The following is an 18,276-nucleotide window of genomic DNA, read 5'->3' on the forward strand; positions in this document are numbered from 1 at the left end:
TTTTAGCAGTATGTTTTCTACAAATTAGGATCTACTTTGTTTAGGGGTTGCTCAAGTCTGGGCGGGACTGATAACACAGTCCTATAATTCCTTGGTTTGAGTTTAGAATACCTTCTTCCTTCTCACTGTCATTAAGTCCTGGAAGAATGAAAGTGAAGACAATTTAGAGCAATTCTCTATATTTAGATTATACACATTTTCCATTCTAGTCATTCCGTCTGCGTGCCCTGTTGCATTGACAAAGCTGCTGCAGTTCTACTGGAATTTGAAGTTTGAGATCAGTATTTCTAAAGGTTTTTAAGCCCTTTAGATTGCAAAAGTTTCACATTTATTGAGGCATCTTTTAAAAAATTATTAGTTCCAGTAGGTGTTCAGTAGGGCTGTCAGGAAGGAGTGGATAGATAGCATGTTCTAATTAGGATGAGGGCACATGTTTAACATTTCTGATGCCAGGCTCTTTGGCTTATATTAGTATTGTTTTTCAAACATGACTGCTGTAGATGGTTTGGTTCTTTATGACCTAGGGTGGTTATTTTGTGGGATTTAATGCCAGATGGGGTTACTGATCTGGATTAACTGGTAGTAAGTGATAATGTTGACAAATATGATACTTAAGAGTGTTGTGGCTTCTTGCCCATTTTCAGCCTCCAGGATTATTTTAAATCTAAAGATAATTAGAGCAGGTGATGGTTCCCTATTCCCCAAGGGCTATAAGTGGTATGGTTCTCATCATGTTTGTTAGACCTGCTGTTCTGAGCTAAATTTTTGCCTTTGCCTGAAACTAAATCTCTAAAACTATGATTAGCTTCCTGAGACCAGTGAGTGTATTGAGAGCTTATGCATCCCATAATATATTAAATTCAAGCAAAAAATTATAATGTAGCCATTCATATTTCCATTAGTTGCTTTTTACCTCTGTTAGGAGCTCAGAGAAATGATGCATTTTCAGGCAGACAGCATCCTCACCATACTTTCAGGCTGTAGCATACATAACAGTGTTAGTAATTGTTGGTTTCTCATTGCTGCCTTCCCAGTGCCACCCTGTTTTTTTCGTTTTGATGGATTATAGAGTTGTTTTGTATTCTACTCTGTAGAAGTTTCCTCCCTCCCTTTCTTTCCTTTTCTTTTCTTCTTTTTCCTTCTTTTTCCTTCCTTCCTTCCTTCCTTCCTTCCTTCCTTCCTTCCTTCCTTCCTTCCTTCCTTCCTTCCTTCCTTCCACAGTTAGGTAGGTACATTTCAATGTTTTCATCTCTTCTTCTTCTTTTAAGATTTATTGTTTATTAGAAAGAGAGGGAATGCAGTTGGGGGAGAGGCAGAGGGAGAGGGGAGAGTCACAAGAAGACTCTGGGCTGAGTGTGGAGCCCAGCCTGGGGCTGGATCCCAGGACCCTGAGATCATGACCTGAGTAGAAACCAGGAGTTGGGTGCTCGACTGACTGCCACCCAGGTGCCCCATAATTTCATTTCTCAAAGTGCTTTGAAACAATATTATACCATTCTGTTAAATATCATATTTTTACATCATTTGGTTGAAAAGCTAAATGCCTCACATTTTTAACATATTTCTAGACATTCAAATACTTTGTGAATAATTTTTTTAAAAAATTTTAATCTACAAAGTATATAAACTTAGAAAAACTAGGATATTGTAGTATGAACATATTTGAAAAAACCCCAAAATATTAGTGGATGAATTTTTCTTTAGAAATAAGTAATTCTGGGCAGCCTGGGTGGCTCTGCGGTTTAGCGCCACCCTCAGCCCGGGGCATGATCCTGGAGACCCGGGATGGAGTCCCATGTCAGGCTCCCTGCATGGAGCCTTCTCCCTCTGCCTGTGTCTCTGCCTCTCTTTCTCTCTGTGTCTCTCATGAATAAATAAATAAAATCTTAAAAAAAAAAAGAAATAAGTAATTCTTTTGGTGGGGGGAGTTGACTTAGTAGTTAATGAAATTAAATAATTTATCTTTTTTAGCTGTGATCATGGTACTGTGGTTATTTTTTCCTTTTGTTTTTCATTTTGAATCCAAACATATGACATAAAATACACCATCTGACCATTTTTAAGTATATGGTACATTGATGTTAATATATATGCACGTTGTTGGGGCACCTGGGTGGCTCAGTCGGTTAAGCATCTGCCTTCAGTTCAGGTCATGATCCCAGGGAATTAAGGTGGATGGAGCTGGGCTTCTCCCTCTCCTCCCCACTCATGCTCTCACTATCTCTGTTGCTATCTCTGCCTCTCTCTCAAAGAAATACCCCCCCACACACACACACACATACACACTGTTGGCATCAGCTCTCTGGAACTTTTTCATCTTGCAAAACTGAAACTGTATTTATTAAACAACAGCTCCTCATTTCCCCCTCCCTGCCAGTTTACTAACCTCATTGTACTTTCTGTTTCTATGAGTTTTGACTTCTTTAGGTAGCTCATATAAGTAGAACCATGCAGTGTTCGTTTTTTTTTGTGACTGACTTATTTCACTTACCATGATGTCCTCAAGATTCATCCATGTTGTAACATATGACAAAATTTACTTCTTCTAAAGGCTGAATAGGGATCCCTGGGTGGCACATCGGTTTGGCGCCTGCCTTTGGCCCAGGGCACGATCCGGGAGACCCTGGATCGAATCCCACGTCGGGCTCCTGGTGCATGGAGCCTGCTTCTCCCTCTGCCTGTGTCTCTGCCTCTCTCTCTCTCTCTGTGTGTGACTATCATAAATAAATAAAAATTAAAAAAAATAAAATAAAGGCTGAATAATATTCTCCTGTATGTGTATACCATGTTTTCTTTATCCATTCATCAGTCACTGGACCTTTAGGTTGCTTCCACCTCTTGGCGATTGTGACTAATGCTGCAGTGAATATGGGGATGCTAATATCTCTTTGAGATCCTGCTTGCAGTTATTTCAGATATATACCCAAAAGTGTGATTGCTCAATCATAGGGTAATTCTATTTTTAACTTTTTGAGGAAAATCCATACTGTTTTATGTTGTGGCTGTACCATTTACATTCCCATCAGCAGTGCACATGGTCTCTATCTGCTTGCCAGTACTTGTTCTTTTCCGTTTTTTTTTTTTTTTTTTTTTTTTTTTAAATAGAGGCCAAACTAACAGGTGTGAGGCCCTATCTCACTGCGGGTTTGATTTGCATTTCCCTGGTGATGAGTGATGTTGAGCATCTTTTTATGTGGTTGTTGGCCATTTTTATGTCTTCTTTGGAAAAGGTTTCTTCTTAATTTGTTGTTTCAGATTGGTATTTTTTTCAACAGGATTATGGGTTAGTATAAACAGAGTTCCCCTTTCTGTTCTAAGAACTGAGTAATTATGTTTAAGGATATTCTTGCAAGAGATATTTATAACATGCTAACAACTTCCTGAATTAATTACTACAGCTATTTCAGATATGCATGGTGTCAGAGTCACAGACTAATAGATCCTAGAGCTGGCACTACAAGTTTTACTGCCTGCCCTCAACTGCTTGAAAATTAGAGCTTCTTGTTTATATTAAATTTAAAATATTGATCAACATGCCAACCTCTGTACCATTGATTAGATCTAGTTTTTGAATGAAAAGTGATAAAAGATTTTTGAGATAATGGGGATACTTGAAAATGGATATTATTGTATCATTGTTAAATTGTAGTATATAAGATAGTATCCTTAGTTTTAGAAGGTACAAAATGAAATGTTTAGGGTAAAAAATACCATAATGTCTATAATTTACTTATAAATAGTTCAGGAAAATGTATTTGTATATACATATATAGAGAGAGCAGGGTGTCTTAACTGCAGCACTATTGACCTTTTGGGATAGATAATTGCTTGTCGTGTGGGGCTCTGTTTTGTAGGGTGTTTAGCAGCATCTCTGGCCTCTGCCCACTAGATACCAGTAACACTCCCCAGTAGTGACAATCAAAATGTCTCCAGACATTGCCAAACGTCCTCTGGGACGCAAAATTTTTCCTAGTTGAGGACCACTGATAGAAGAAGAAAGCAGGAGAAGAGATATTTATGTATGTTTAGAGAGAACGAGAAAGCAGGCAAATGTAGGACAATGTTACCAATTGATGAATTTAGATATAAGAGTATTTTTTGAACTATTCTTTTAAATTCTCTACAGACTTGGGCAGCCCTGGTGGCGCAGCGGTTTGGCGCCGCCTGCAGCCTGGGGTGTGATCCTGGAGACCCAGGATCGAGTCCCACATCGGGCTCCCTGCGTGGACCTGCTTCTCCCTCTGCCTGTGTCTCTGCCTCTCTCTCTCTGTGTCTATGAATAAATAAAATCTTAAAAAAAATAAAAATATTATTAAAAAATTCTCTACAGACTTAAAGATGTTCAAAATAAAACATTGAGGGAAAATACATTAGACTGAATTTCATAATAACTGAGTATTAGTGGAAAATGTGTGAATTCTGTCCAAAGTTACATTAAGGGTCAAGAAAATGAGATTTGATAGAGCACATTTAACATCAGTAATTAAAGAAAGTATGTTAGTTTTTCCGGTGGTCCTAGAATATATTACCACAAATTTAGCAGCTTAGGCCAACATTCATTTGTACCCTTATCTCACAGTTCTATAGGTTAGAAATCTGGGCAAGTGTTTGGACTGGCTGGTTGTCTGCTCCAGGTTTCAAAGGTTGAAAATAAAGGTGTCACTAGGGTTGGTTGACTCTTTCTGGAGCTCCGGGGATGAGTTGGCTTCTGGGCTTTTTCAAGTTGTTGTAAGAATTCAGTCCCATACTTTTGTAGGACTGAGGTGTCTCTTTTCTTGCTGGCTGTTGGCTTGGGGTGGTTTTCAGTTTCTAGAGGCCCCCTACATTGTCTGGTTCATGGCTCCCTTTCTCCATCTTCAAAGCCTGCAAGAGTGGTAGAGAGTCCTTTGCATGGTTCATATCTCTGATTTCCTCTCTGCCTCATCTGCTCTGCCTTTTTTCTCTTCTGCATTAAGAGTTCACATGATTACATTGAGTATAGCCAGATAACCCAGGATATTTATTTTAAAGTCAATTGATGAGTAACCTTAATTCCAGCTGCAAAGTACCTTCATTGCAGTACCTAGATTAGTGTTTGATTCAATAATGGGGGTGGGAATCTTGGGAGACATCTTTAGCATTCTGCCTACCATAAAAAGAATATAATGGAATTCTGACAAAAAAATCAGTTATTTCCTGAAATGTTTTATTGGTGTCTCTCCCATTACTATTAGGTTGTTGTTATCATAGAATCATGACAATTATAATCAACAATTAAAGTTGTCATAGAATCGATTTTATGAGAGTTGAATTTTTAGTTTGTTTGTTTGTTTGTTTATTTATTTATTTATTTATTTTAGGAATCTCTACACCAGACATAGGACTTGAACTCCTGACACCAAGATCAAGAATTGTATACTCCTTTAACTGAGCTAGCTAGGCATCCCAAAAGATTTGTATTTATCATTCCAGAAACTACTATGGGAAGAATCATGGATATTTACTAAAGGAAGAAAATACAAATAGCTGCTGACCATCACATGCAAAAATATTTGTTTTTACAATAGATAGGATTCTTAAAACTTTTGTACCTTTATACAAATGAAAGTAAGAGCACAAAAATTTCACTTTATGAACTCTTAAGAAAACTTTCTTGAACTGTAACTTATTTCTCTTTATTACTATGATTAACTAAAGTCATTCTTTACTGTGTAAAGCACTTTAAGCTTGGTTTTATTTTTAATGTGCCAAGTGACAACATTTTCAGGCACACCTGATCCAGTAGAACTCAACTTTGTCTCCAGTGAAAGCAGAGCCTATTTATTACCCACACCTTGCCCTTTGTCCTGAGCACACACTCAGATTGTGCAAAATGATACAGTATAGTACACATGTGTTTACATGCATTCAGAAATATTCTGTAACCACTCTTAAGATATACTGAGCTCTGGTAGCATACATTCCCTTCTCTCTTGTATTCCTGTCTTTATCCTTACCACCACCACCATCTTATCACCATCATCGTATTTGAGGCCTTTGCCTACTCCCATGCCTTCCAGTCCATCAACCCTACCCCCATGCTTCCCTCCTTTCCCTACTCAGTCAGGAGGCCATGATCTGTCATTTCAGCTGCTCATTTACCATCTGTTTGTTGCCCTGACCTTCCTTCATTCTTTCCTGAGACTCCTGCCTTCTCCTTTAATCTCTTCAGTCCTTTGCTCCCTGCTTTCCCCCAGGACTCCATCCTTCTTCGGCTTCTCATTTTTGTAGTCTGTTGGTCATTGCAACTAATCACATGGCTTCCACTACAACCCAATATTCATTGGTCTCAGTCTTGTTTCACCAGCCCGAACCTCTCCCTCAGATCCTTTAGATGGCACTTCATGTTTAATGTGTCCTAACCTAAACTCCAGCCCCCTTAAAACTTGCTTCTTTCCCTGTTTCAGTTATTGATACTCTCCACTTACTCAAGAGCATTTCCCTGTTGGTCAGTAAGGATGAGTACCTTTTCATGTACCTATTGGCCATCATCTCCTGCTGATACCATGATTCTCTCCTTCTGTCTCATTAGGCCCACTATTACAGCCTTCAGAATGGCCTTCCTATCTCATTTACCACTTTTAGTTCCATCTTCCACATTGCTTCTAGAATAATCTTCCCCTAAATGTACATCTGACCTAGTCTCCCTCCCTCTCCCTGCTGGTGAAATCCTTTAGTGGCTTTCCCACCATCTTCAGGAGACTGCAGAGTTCTGAGCATGGCCCTTCATTTCTGGTCCCTTTCTGTCTTGCTGTTTCATTCCTGCCACCACCAACTCATGCACCGTTTGCCCTAGCAATCCTGAAAAACTTCCAGCTTACCGACACACCATGCTCCTGTGTCAGCCTGTCTACCTTCGTCCTACCCACCTTGTTCTCTCCTTTGCCCTAGAATGCCCTTCCCCCATTTCCCTGCATTCCTCTCTACCTGGTTTATTCTCAGTTTTCTACTTGTACTTCAGGTTTCAACTCAAAGAGGAAGTGACCTTTAAGGAATCCCTCCCTCACACCCCACATAGTGTTAGTATGCCTCTTCTGTGCCCCAGACCATGCGTGCATGATATGTTGCACATACTTCTCTTACAGCATTTATGATACTGGTTTATCATCACTGGTTTTCATATCTTTCTTCTGCCCCAGACTGTGGTTTCCTTGAGGATCAGGATGTCATTTGCCCTTCTCTGTCTCCTGTACCTAGCCCAGAGCAAATGTTGAGTAAATGTTTGTGGAGACAGAGTTTTATGGGGCTGATTAGATTTATATATATATTTTAAAAGATTTATTTATTTCAGAAAGAGCAAGCAAGCACGCATGAGGAGGGGAGGTCAGAGAGAGGGAGAAAATTAGACTCCCTACTGAGCATGGAGCCAGAGGTCATGAGATCAGGGTTTTGATCTTATGACCCCAAGATCATGACCTGAGCTGAAATCAACAGTTGGTTGCTTAACCAACTGAGCCACCCAGGCATTTTTAGAGTAATCCTTTATACAAAAGAAAACATGTGTACTATAAGTAAAATAGTATAGACAAGCTTATAATGCAAATGATAAGTCTCCCCTTTTACTTCTCTTTACTTCTGAAAGATAGCCTCTTTGAACTTCTTATCTTTTGGGATTTCCTAGTGGCCACATCTCTAACTTCTAGAGCTCTGTATCTAAAAACTGCATACATCCTAGGAGGTACCTTGTTCTCATATACTTTTTTATATCTTAAAATATTTATTTTTGTCAGAATAACTGGTTATTTTCTGTTTCTGGTTTATTACTACAATAAGTGTTCTTTCTCCATAAAAAAATCCATTCAAAATTATTCTGATATGCTTTTAATGTCTATTTTTGTATAAATCACAATATATATGTAGTAGATTAATATAGTCATGAGTTTATGTGGGGCATAAATAAGTAAATATACAAATGTTAGGGATTTGTGCTCTAAAATACTTTCCTAAGAGGGTGGTACAATCAAAAGGATTTGGGGCTCCTGTTCCAGATAATAGACTTTTATCTATTTTTTTCCATTGATCAACTTTAGATATTATCTAATGACTTTCCACTTTCAAAAATGAATGTTTAGGTTTCTAACACTATGGTCATCGTAATCTCTCTTCCAGTGTTTGATACAGTAGTTGTATTAATTTTACTTCCTTTGCTGCTTGACTTAATAACTTTAAATAATGATAACTCTATTTCTCATTTCATCGACTTATGACCGTATTTGTCGACTCTCCCATTTTTAAAAAGGGGCATTAGAACTTGTGCTTCTTTTTCCGTCTGCTTTTCTCACTTTCTGTCAGCGACACTTACTTTTACATCGTCAAAGTTGGTAACTTGTATTTTGTCCTGTTACCAAGGACAACCAAGTCTCTATATAAGTTGAATCTGAAAGATGAAAGCTATAAATAGTATTGTGCTGTTATGACCTGTTAATTCTTCACAGAGGAAAGTCTCCCTTATGAACCTGTGACCCATTGACTGCAGCATGAAGTTACTTTCTCCTTGTCAGAAAAGCAGGTAGGATTAACAGACAAGAACAAATGCCTCTTGTTATTAAGCAGATTATTGCAAGGATTTCTCCTTTTCCAAAAGCTAAATCATATTTCTGCCAGTGGAGAAGAGAACATGTGATGTTTGAACATTCCTTTTAAAAAGTTTCTTTTTGGGACGCCTGGGTGGCTCAGCGGTTGGAGCGTCTGCCTTTGACTCAGGGTGTGATCCCAGGAGCTGGGATCGAGTCTCGCTCGGGCTCCTGTGGGGAGCCTGCTTCTGCCTCTGCCTATGTCTCTGCCTCTCTCTCTCTCTCCGTCTCTCATGAATAAATAAATAAAATCTTTTTTTAAAAAAAAGTTTCTTTTTGCTTAGAAATCATGTTTACTTGCTTTTTAATATTCCAATTAAAGAATAAAAAATTTAAAGCCTAGCCTTTAGGATCTGTAATGAAGTAACAGAGTTATGATTTGTGATTACCATGGGCTACAATTTCTTCCCTGAATAATCAATATACCTTATTTTTCTGGATGGTTGCCTACTCAGCAGACATTTCTTCTGACATCTGCCCCCAAATTGAAGTGAACTGAGCTAGTTCTGGAATGCTGGACCATTTGAATAAGGAAAACAACTATAATCTTTAGGGAGAGTATTACAGGTAGGAACTGGCTATCATTTGGTGCCATGTTTATAGAAAATAAGAGTCAAACACTTTTGCCAGTCTTTCTTTTAAGATCCTGATATTTATGTCTTGAGGCCAAAGTATCAAAGTTAGTTCTGGCCTAAGATGAAGGATATCTCTATTTATAGTATCCCCTAAAATATGATTCTATAAATATTTAGTGCAGAGCCAATTTATGTGCTAGAATTACATTTTCTTCTCTCCAGGGCCAGGGTAATGAACCCAAGACTCTCTAGATCTGTGGTCAATAACAAATAGATCCTCTTTTCTCATACTCCATTAATTTCTTATAATTGGGGTACATATAAGCTTGCTTCATATTTGAAATGTATTTTTTGTCCCTTTTTTCCCCCAGGGAGTTTCTAATTGTCTTTCTTACTTTTATTCTTCTCTTTCTCCTTCTCAGGCATAATATACCTTTGTCATGACCTCACTTCTCTACTCTCAGGTCTGTTTTTTTATTCTGTGGAATCCTTCTTTGTACCCAAAGGCTTTTGTAGGCTACTGCCCTGCTGTCTTCTGAGGATCTCCTTCCACTATTCTAGTTGGAATCCCTGTTCTCAGGATCCTGTGTCTCCCACAGGATCCACTTCCACTGTCCTGATTTCTTCCATCATCTTACTGGAATGTATCCAGAAATAAGTTCTTTAGAAAGGATATGTGGAAAATAAACTTTCTGAGTCATGTCTAGAACTGTCTATATTGTACCTTTATAATGGTTCCCAGTTGAGTTGGGTGTAGAATTCGGGGCTGAAAATAGCATCCTTTAGAAAATGTGAAGACATGGTTCCATTGTCTTCTGACATCCTCTGTTGTTGACAAGAAGCCAGTTTGTTTGTCAGTCTTTTCTGGGTGACCTGTGTTCCCTGCTCAGGGTCTCTTTTTTATACTTGTTTTTGAATTCCATGAGGAAATGTATAGATGTGGGGGTTTTATCATTAGTTGTATTCAGTACTCACTGAGCCCTTCTAATCTTAAGATTTAGGTCTTTATTTATCTCTGGGGAATTACCTTATTTCTTAAATAATTTTCCCTCTCTTTTTTCTGTCCCTCTTTCTGAGGCTCTTATTAGTCAAATGTTGTACCTCTTGGATTGACTCTTATGTCTCTTATGGTCTCTTTATTATTTCCATATTTTTATCCATATGCTCTCATTCCATGCCTCTCAGTTTTGTTTCCCAGACCATATGTTGATTTACTTTCCATGTCTAATCACTCTTTAAATACTAAGAATTTTAAATTTAAAGAATTCTTCCAAGTTCTTTGTTCCTTTTTTTTGTGGTTTCCTGTTCCTATTTTATATGGGTGCAATACCCTCTGAAATCTTTAGGGTATAGAAGTTTTTTTTTTTAATGTTTTCTTATGTCCCTTAATTATGTTTGCTCCCCTCAGGGTTCTTTTCTTTTTTTTTAAGGGTTCTTTTTTCTATATGTTTTTCTTAGTTGTTCTTTCTCATGCTGCTTGTTTTCCCCATGTGCCTGGCAATCCTGGTTGTCTATTCCTATTTTAGAAAGAAGGACTGAGGAAATGGATTTTCTATGCCACTTTAAAAGATGGCCTCTTTTCTCCCGAGACCTATTACCTGTGTGGATGGCTGACTGAGTCCTCTGTGTAGAGCCAGGTGCCGTGGCTGGCCTGCTTGGTCTAGGCCTGTGCTTGGACGCTGCCTTTGTGCTAGAGAAGTGCTCTGCTGTAGGCAGACTGTACTCCCGGTAGATGCCTTGGCTTTCTCAGGTCATTTGTTCTTTCAGCTATCTGGCTTTTTGACTGAGGGTTTATGCCAGGCTGCCTGTGATCTGTGTGGGGGTGGGGGAAGCGGATGGGGATGTCAACCAGTGCAGTTCCAAGTACAGACCTTCAATTATTCCCTCTGTCTTCAGCCCCACTTTTCCCTTCTCTCCTCCCTTGTACCTGCTGGCCTGGAGCCCAGAGCCATCAGGTGTTCCAGGGCAGATTGGCTCTCTAGATTCCTTCTAGCATTCCAACAAGCATTTTGGCTCCCAGCTCCTCTTAGGTTGCCTTGTGGCTGTGGCTTTCTCTGCTTGTCTCATCTATCACCACAATTCCATCTGCTTTTTGAATTCTAGAAATTTGTTGTATCTTTTATACACTGGTGAACTCCTTAACTTCTCTTTCCTTTTGCTATTACAGGTTTATTTTTTTTAATTTTTATTTATTTATGATAGTCACAGAGAGAGAGAGATGCAGAGACACAGGCAGAGGGAGAAGCAGGCTCCATGCACCAGGAGCCCGATGTGGGATTCAATCCTGGGTCTCCAGGATCGCGCCCTAGGCCAAAGGCAGGTGCCAAACCGCTGCGCCACCTAGGGATCCCTATTACAGGTTTATTGCGTATTTTGCCTCTTTTATTTGAGTGTGGTTTTGTAAGCTGTAGGTAGTAAACATATATCCTCAACCTACCATCTTGAACTAAAAGTCCTGGTGTGAATTTTAAACTATCTCTCTCATGAATATTTATCTAACCTGTTTATCTTCATGGCTGCAATGTCTATTTAAGCATTGCATAATTTATAAATTATTTCAATAAAGACAAGAGAATTAGAATAAATAACGTCAGAGGGATAAAGATAAAATGGCACTTTTTTTTCAGAAAATCTTGTATAATAACAACAGTTTATTTTGGTTAAAAAACGAAAAAAAATTGTACTGAACTTGTGGCAGTGACTTGATCTCTGCTCTCAGAGAATTCACATGTTGGTTTAGGAAGTTTCAGGAGTTTTTCTGGCACTGACGGATACATAACAAATGAATTTTAAAAACAGACAACACAAACATTGGGCAGCTATGTACACAATGCAAATAATTAAAATAGGTGATGTGCTAAATCGTGTCAGGACATCTATTTGGCCAGCTGGTCAGAGAGCCTTTCTGTGGAGGGAATGGTTATTTGAGATCTGGCTAAAGACCAGGAGACAACCAGGGAAAACCTGGGATCTTGGCATTACCATCGAACACCGTATCCTTTCCACTCTACTCAGATCAGGGCTTCCTACCCTTTGGTTTTGATCGTACTTCCGTCCTATAAAGATTTTTATATTAATGTAATGAATTGCTTAAACATTTCATAGCTTTTAAATAGCACTTTGGTGAAATAAAAGACTCATGAGATAATTTATCCCCCTAGGACAGAGGAGGGATAAACAAGGCTTTTTATTCCATGATAGCAGAATGGTTTGGTAAATTTAAAGGCCTTAATTATTATGCTTTAAGCAACAACTTAATTTGCTTCAGTCTGATTCTTAGCTTTTAAGGGGGGTTCTTCCTTTGATATATCATGTTGCTATTTTGGTGCTTGTCATTTTGCTCTTGCAGTTTCTCTCATAAAAAGCATTTACAGCTCACTTCCATGGAATCCCTCTGCTAGTGTTGATATCGCAGGCTGCAGATGCACATTCACTTTTATCTTTAAATTGGGTACACTTTTCAAGGAGTATAGGGGAGAGATGGTTTAAGAGAGCCAATTTGTAGACCTTTAAACTCCCCATGTAGTTTTCCTCACATTGTTCTGGCTGAGAATGTGTTTGTGATGGAGGTGCAGGGTCTGCTCTTCCCTTTCTCTTTCACCATTGCCCCTTTCACACTATTAAAAAAGAAAGGCATACTGCTCTATCTCTGATCTCACAAGGTCCCTGGATGTAAAAACACCCGGGCACCAAAGGGCAATTGAAAATATTGGTGTCTGTGGGAAGATAGTAGATGACTAAGTAAGATTATCTCATGTAATGATGGATAAAGGTTCCTTTTGCAATTCCAAGACTTTTTTTTTTGCTCTTTTTTTTGCTCTTATAAAACTAAGAGAAGACCTAACTGATTTGTTTGCTAATTAACTAATAGACTGTTAAGTGTGTATATATTTTAAAGATTTTATATATTTGAAAGAGAGTGTGCACAAGCAGGGTGAAGGGGAGAGGGAGAGCAGAGAGCCTGATATGAGGCTTGATCCTAGAAGCTTGGGATCTTGACCTGAGCCGAAGGCAGATACTTAGTCAACTGAGCCACTTAGGCACACCTATTAAGTATACTTTTGATGATATATTACTGTCATATTTTTAAAAAATATTGTTCAAAAATTTTTGAAGAATTGAGAAATAATTGCTCTAACAAGACTTCCATTCTCCTCTCATTTATGTGAAACAGGTTTCTCACCATTTAAAGTTATGAAAACTGAAAGTAGTGATAGAATTGGTGCTGAGCACTATTTCATCCTGGCAATAAATAATGGTCACTACATGGAAATGTGTACTAACTGAAGAAGAAAAACTTCACCCATCTCCTTTTAAATTTTATTTTTTTATGAGTCTAAGATTACATATATTTCAATTTGTCTTCTTATAATACCTTTTGGCTCTATGATAAAAATAACTCAGACATATGGAATTCAAGCTAATCTGTGTAACTGTCACAAGAAAAAAGCATTAAATGCATTTCTGAAATAAGTATTTTCATTTAATTTCAGAATCTCAAAACAGCATCAGACATTGGCTTTGTTTTGAAAAAGTTTATTTAAACACTAAGCTAGCTAAAAAACCTTCTTGAAAGGTTCAAACACAATAGATATAGAAAATGCTTTCCCGCTAATCTCAATCTTACATAAATGGAAGAGGTGAGGGGGGGAAAGGTGACAATTTCTTCAGCAGCATATATGGCTAAACTCATCAACTGCCTTAAACTGGAATGTCCATTACTAACCCTTAAAAAGTGCTGGGCAAATATCAAAAGTCAACCCACTTCATAAACCAGAAGACAACAATTTTAGGGTTACAATAAGTAAAATATTTTTGAAACACTTAAAAAACTTTTAAACTAGAGGAATCATGGGGCACTTGGGTGGCTCAGTTGGTTAAACATCTACCTTTGACTCAGGTCAAGATCCCAGGGTCCTGGGATCCAGCCAAGTTGGGCTTCCTGCTCAGTGGGAAGCCTGCTTCTCCCTCTCCCTGTTCCCTACTCGTGCTCTCTCTTGCTGTCTCTCTCTCTCTCAATAAGTAAAATCTTAAAAAAAAAAAAAAAAAAAAAAAATCTCAAGGGATCATCTCTTAATTGTAAAAAAGAAAGGCATAAGAGAAAGTAAAAGACATTTAAACTAAACTGATTCTTCAATCCTCTTTGAACAAAAGAAATGAAAAATAATGGTTAATTAGCTAAGCTTTGTACTCTAACCAAACTAATTAATTACAGTAATTTAAAATGGGAACAGCCCACCTGTGTAGTTTGACAGTTTTGAATACTTTTGCAATGATTTTTTTTTATGCAGATACTAAATGATTGGTTATGCAATGTGCATCTGTATCCTGCATCTCTGCCAATCCTGTAGCTAAGGATCTAGTTCCAGTCATTCTTAGTACATGTCATTGGCAACTGTGGAGGTAAAGCTTTGAAAGTAGTGTCAGATGTTGTCTAATAATTCTCACTAATAGCAGTCTGATACTTATTTTCTGCAGCTTCTATAATCTTTATAAATTCTTTTGCTGTTTGTACTTCATTAGATGCTGTTAGGGAATCTAGTATATTTTTATGACTCAGTGAACATTATTATCTTCATAATAGTGAACCTGAATTTTCAAAATGCCAACCACTTGAGTGGTTGAAGAAGTGATTGTAAACTTCCACTCTGACCTCCAGTGACCATTCCAAAAGTTTTTTGCTTGGAACTAATGGCTTTCTCTGCATGCAATAATGATTTGCTGTCCATCTATTTTTTAAAACCATATAACAATGCAGACCCCATTTAGATAATGTTCTTTTATATATGCTTGCAGAGTGGTTTCTACTGAAGTTCTCCATGTATCAGCTGCATTTTCTGCTTCATATGGTCTTGGATCAGTTGCTTCCTTTCTGAACAAATTTGAAACAGGTTCTTGTCGGAATCCAAAAACTTTCCATTTCCTAAGTTGCCATGTTCTTTTATCAATAACCTGTTCTTCATAACCTTCAATTTTCATTGGAGTAAACTGGTCCAAGTTATATTGTGCAAATGCATGAGCTGCTCCTTCCCTAAGAAGATTACCATTAAGTGGTAACCAAACATCATTAAGCACCTTTTTTTAAATTCTCCAGGAGGGACATGAGTAATGAATTTTGCTGCTCTACTCACCTCCTCCTCATTGAAGAACTGCTCCTCCACATCCGCCATTTTCCTTCTGGCAACAAACCAGGTGGTGGCAATGGTGGCAGCAGCAGCCACCTGAATTCCCCTCACACCTATCTCTTTAATACAGTTTTCTTTATTGCATTTAAGAATCTTTAAAATCAAATTTTGCAGTATATTTATATTTTAATTGATTGGTTACTAATTATAATTGTAAAAAAAACCTCAAGAAGAAATTGTGTTAACATCTGAAGTCTTATATTACAGAAAATAAAGAGAAATTTAGTTTTAATTTACAGACAGATTTTTGTTGGGGGAAAAATATAACTGTCTAGTAAAAGACTTTCAAACAGAAAATACATTACATTAGAAATAATTCATGTGGGAGGAATCACCTTTTCTCAAGCCTTTGTCAAAGCTTGACAGTATAGCTTCATTAATCAAGATAGTGTGGTACTAGTGGAGGAATAGATACAGATCATTGGAGCATGGGGAACCCAGGATTAGAGCCACATGAATATGCTTAATTAATTTTTGACAAAGAACCTAAAAGCAATTCAAATAGAGGAGGAATAGCTTTTTTTTTTCTTTTTTCTTTTTCTTTCTTTCTTTCTTTTTTTTTTTTTTTCTTTTTTTAGGAATAGCTTTTTAATGATGGGTGCTGAAGCAATTAGATATCCATTAGCAAAAGAAAAAAAACTTTACATAAATCTTATATAAAAATGAACTAAAAATAGATCATAGACAAAAATGGAAAACATAAAACTACAAAACTTGAAAAAAAAGTGGAGAAAATATTTGGGGCCTACAACTTAGGTAAGAAGTTCTTAGACTTGACATCAAAAACATGATCCATAAAAGGAAAAATTGATAAGTTTTATTTCATCAAAAATAAAATCTTCGGGCAGCCTGGATGGCTCAGCAGTTTACTGCTGCCTTCAGCTCAGGGTGTGATCCTAGAGACCTGGAATCGAGTCCCATGTCGGGCTCCCTGCATGGAGCCTGCTTATCCCTCTTCCTGTGTCTCTGCCTCTCTCTCTCTCTCTCTCTCTCTCTCTCTCGGTGTCTCTCATGAATAAATAAATAAAATAAAATAAATAAAATAAAATAAAATCTACTCTACAAAAAACCTTGTTAAGAGGATGCAAAGACAGGGTACAGATGGGGGGAAAATGTTTGCAAGCCAAATATCTGACAAAGAATTAGTATCTAGAATATATAAAGAACTCTCAAAACTGTAAAAGACACACAATCCAATTAGAAAATGGGAAAAGGAAATGGGAAAATTGCTAAAGAGTTTAAATTCATTTGATACATTTATATTTAAGATGATATAACAGCTTTATTTTAAAATATCAATATTTACAATGAAGTTACTCCTGTGCAACTACTTAAACTTATGGTGAAAATTTTAGATGTCAGTTTAAGAATGTGTGAGGGGATGTATAGTTTTCAAAATTTTCTTGGGCGTCTGCAAATAAAAAGCTAGATTTCAATAATACATAACCCCCATTGATGAAGGGGCTACATTCCAAAATTGAATTTTAAAAATCAAAATCTGGGGCATTTGGTTAAGCAGCCAACTCTTGGTTTAGGCTCAGGTCATGATCTCAGAGTTATGGGCTGGAGCCCTGTGTCTGGCTCCAGGCTCAATGTGGGGTCAGCTTGAGATTCTCTCTCCTTCTCTGCCTTTCCTGCTTATGCTCTCTCTCTCAAGTAAATAAATCTTTTTTTTTAAAGATTTATTTATTTATTCATGATAGACATAGAGAGACAGAGAGAGAGACAGAGGCAGAGACACAGGAGGAGGGAGAAGCAGGTTCCATGCTAGGAGCCTGACGTGGGACTCGATCCCGGAACTCCAGGATCGCGCCCTGGGCCAAAGGCAGATGCTAAACCGCTGGGCCACCCAGGGATCCCCAAATAAATAAATCTTTTAAAAAAAGAAATCAAAATCTTAATTGCCAGAAGTAGTTGAAATAAATACTAATGAACCTGGGAGCTGCCAGTTAAGGGTAGGATTAAAAAGGAAGAAGTATTGTACTATTTAGATGCTTTCATTGGCCTTTAATATCTATTTTTTGAATCAGTACAGGTGTGTTCAGTTGTGTTCCAAACAGGCAAGAAAGGAAAAAGAAAGGAGGCAGAGGAGGGTTCTGTTTTTAGCAGTCTCTGTTCGAGAGGGCAGAGGGACAGGGAATATCCATCATCCGAAAAGGACTAAGTCAGGTTTACCATTAGATAATGCATGATTTCAGACTTCCAATTCCTACCTCCCCCCCAAAAAATTTCTCTTTCTACCTGATGATGTCCCAGTCTTAAGTAGGGAGTTAAGCCTTCCATTTACACCATTGGCTGACTTAATTAATATATACCAATACTTTGAGATTAGCTAATGTTATAGGGTAAATTAACTGCAGTCACTTGATATATGTAAATTACATCTAATCATTTCTTAGATGATAGAGGAGTGGAATGTGAAAGGAAGAGTTATGGAATACAAGGAGGTGTTTGGGAAGGTGGGAAAGCAGAGAGTTATGCTCTGAAAGCTGCAAATAAAAATAGAAAGTGAGGTATTTTGGTCTTGCTAATGGATTGCTTAACATGATTTATGAATGTTTTGGTTAATATTTTAAAATACTGCTGACTGCTTTATTAAGGAATTTATATCTCTGAGGATTAATTAATCTAAAATAGATCCCATTAAATCAGGTTAATAAAAAGTGACCCATAGCTAGATCTGCCAAATAAATTTGAAAGTCATTATGTTATGTAGACTTCCCGCCCCAAAGGTGACAGAAATTAACCATACAAAATGATAGTATTGGGTTATAGATGTCTTATGTAGCAAGCCTTTTTATTGAAGTGATTTTTAAAAAAGATTTTATTTATCCATTTGACAGAGAGCATAAGCAGGAGGAGGAGCAGGTAGAGGGAGAGGGAGAAGCAGACTCCCAGCTGAGCAGGGAGCCTGATGTAGGGCTC

At 37.7% G+C, this 18,276-nt stretch overlaps 1 protein-coding gene and 1 pseudogene across 1 annotated transcript in view; one reads left to right on the forward strand and one right to left on the reverse strand.

Moving 5' to 3' along the window:
* Positions 1-18,276, forward strand: part of DIPK1A (divergent protein kinase domain 1A) — a 113,144-nt gene that overhangs the window by 8,420 nt on the left and 86,448 nt on the right. The window lies entirely within an intron of this gene.
* On the reverse strand, positions 41-15,336 carry LOC112679034 (F-actin-capping protein subunit alpha-2-like; annotated as a pseudogene).

The sequence above is a fragment of the Canis lupus genome, chromosome 6 (assembly GCF_003254725.2).
Source record: "Canis lupus dingo isolate Sandy chromosome 6, ASM325472v2, whole genome shotgun sequence".
NCBI lineage: Eukaryota > Metazoa > Chordata > Mammalia > Carnivora > Canidae > Canis > Canis lupus.